The sequence below is a fragment of the Corylus avellana genome, chromosome ca1, assembly GCF_901000735.1.
Source record: "Corylus avellana chromosome ca1, CavTom2PMs-1.0".
Lineage (NCBI taxonomy): Eukaryota > Viridiplantae > Streptophyta > Magnoliopsida > Fagales > Betulaceae > Corylus > Corylus avellana.
Genome location: NC_081541.1, coordinates 35,336,980 through 35,340,009, shown reverse-complemented (window position 1 = coordinate 35,340,009; position 3,030 = coordinate 35,336,980).

The window sequence follows — 3,030 nt, the reverse complement described above, 5'->3', positions numbered from 1 at the left end:
TAATGGAAGCATCCAATTGAGATGAATTTAAGAAATACAAGGCAACATCACATACCTCCTGTCCAACTGTGGCCCAATTTTGTTGATAGAAGCTGGCTGTGAACCCGTCTGGGCCTGGGGCTTTGAGAGGGCCCATTTGATCCAGGGCCTGTTTTACCTCTTCCTTCGTGAAATCTGCTACCAGCTTCTCGTTCATCTCCTCTGTGACTCTGCTGCTGATGGCTGAGATACATTTCTCCACATTTCAAGGTTGGGCCGAGGTAAATAGGCTTTGGAAATAACTCACAAAAGCCTTCTCTATCTCTTTTGTTTCAGAATACAGGCAGCCCTCTTCGTCCTGGATCTTCTCTATTGTTTTTCGGCGTTTTTTCTGAGAAGCGCACGCATGGTAGTATTTCGTATTTCGGTCCCCATTTCGCAGCCAATCCTCCTTGGCTCGCTGTTTCCATTTTAGTTCTTCCTGTTCCAAAAGCCCCTGAATTTCCGTTTGGAGTTCCATCTCCGCCTGCTTCTCTGTTTCCGTTTCACCCTGCTGTAGAACCGCCAGCTCTCTAGTTTTGGACTGTATTAACGCCTCAGTGACTTTCACGGTCTTTTTCACCCATACCATCGTGGCCCTCTGGCATCGTTTGATTTTCCCATTAATTCCTCTCCACGGGTCAGCAGCTTGGGTTCTTACTGACCAGGTGTCGTGAATCACTTTCTTATAGTCCTCTCGTGTGCACCAGCCAGCTTCCATACGAAATTGCTTCCAAGAGAAGATAATAAGAAAATTAAATAATGAGACAATTTGTGAAACTTTTTGTTTTCTTCATTAACACAATTAAATGCATTACAAATAAAACTCCTACTTTTAAAATTCGTTACTTTTTAATTGTCTCACCTAAATAACTTTGAGATATAAATAGAAAGCAAGAAAAGAAAGAAAAATAAACAAAGAGAGAAAGAGAGAATTTGGGAACATTTTTTTTCTTCATTAAGACATCAATTAATGCATTCTAAATAAAACCCCTATGTTTTAATTGTCTCATATTGAGGATTTAAACATAAAGCAAAAGATAAAAATAAAAAATAGAGAGAAAAAAAAAAATTTGAGAACCTTTTGTTTTCTTCATTAAGACAATTAAATATATTACAAATAAAACCCCTATATTTTAATTGCCTTACATTGATATATTGATATATAAATAGAAAGCAAGAGAAGATAAAAAGAAAATTAAATAAAGAGATAGAATTTGTGAACCTTTTATTTTCTTCATTAAGACAATTAAGTGCATCACAAATAAAATCCCTACTTTTTACATTCATTACTTTTTAATTGTCTCACCTAAATAGAAGTTTAATTAAAAAAACGTCATGTGTCGCAATTCTAGGCACTCTCTAAGAGGACGGGTTCACTCACAAAAACAAATGGATTCAAGACATACACGTGTCACTATTCAAGGCACTCTCTAAGCCAAAATTGGGCTTTTATATATAAAAAAAAAATTATATAAAGGTCCCCAAGAGGTAGCTCAATCGGCTGGGACCACGCCTAATGAAGCGTGCGGATATGTCAAAAAAAAAAATTATATAAAGAGGCGGAATTTGTGAACCTTCTGTTTTCTTCATTAAGATAACTAAATGCATTACAAATAAAACTCATACTTTTTAAATTCGTTACATTTAAATTGTCTCACCTAAATGGAAGTTTACTTCAAAAACGCCATGTGTCGCAATTCTAGGCACTCTCTAAGAGGACCGGTTCACTCACAAAAATAAATGGGTTCAGGACATGTGTTGCTATTCTAGGCACTCTTTAAGCCAAAAAAATGGCTTTTATATGATATGATATGATATAAATCAAAAGTAAGAGAAGAAAAAAGAAAAATAAACAAAGAGAGAAAGAGAGAATTTGGGAACCTTTAGTTTTTTTTTCCAGTAAGATGTCAATTAAATGCATTCCAAATAAAACCCCTGCGTTTTAATTGTCTCACATTGAAAATGTAAACAGAAATCAAGAAAATATAAAAAGGAAAATAGAGAGAGAAAGAGAAAATTTTGGAACCTTTTTTTTTTCCTCATTAAGACAATTAAATATATTACAAATAAAATCGCTGCATTTTAATTGTAAAATTTTATGAATTCAATGTAAAATTTGCAAAAGAGAAGTAATCAATTTGAATAAAAAGAATATATAATTTAGAAAAACATATAAGAGACACAAACGAAAATTGAAGAACATAACCACTGGATAAAGATTAAAAAAAAATAAAAATAAAAAATAAAAAAAAAAAGGAAAAAAAAAAAGGGTTTATACATATGGAAACAACTTCTATTAGTTAACCAACAATTTAATAGGATTAGCAATAAGAAACCTTAGAACATTAATAGGGTTTAACGATTTATCATATGTGCCATTAAATTCTTAATGTACAATGAATGAGTTGTTTATAATCCTATTATTTGCTGCAAGAACACATCCAAGCATCTGGCGGTTTCAGAAAGTCGTATTGAAGTGAATAGTTGTATATTCCCGCCACTAAATGAAGTTGGCAAGTTTAGGATTTCAGTCTTCAAATTCCAAGTTAGATTTAGAATATCGGTTTAACTTATCTAATCTAATCTAATATCTAATATAATATATAATATAATATATAATAGGAGAGTTTTAGACAGGAGAGTCTAAAAGTTTGACACGTGGCATTCTATTTATCTGACAAATCATTATATTAAATGAAACTGTGCGTTTAAATATTTTTAAGTTTTAAGTAGAATGGCTAATATCATGACATGTGTCATTCCATTTAAAATGAAAACACGTGTTTTTTTTCAAACTACCCACTTTCTCAATCTCAACTACCATATCTAATCTAATCTAATCTAATCATCTAATCATCATCATATATATAAAAGCAGAGTTTTGACTTAGAGAGGCTAATATTGCGACATGTGGCGTCTTTTTATGAAAACAATTGTCCATGTTTAAGTGTAAAACAAACGTTGAGGATTTTTTTTTTTTTTTTTTTTTTTTTTTTTTTATGAACAAAA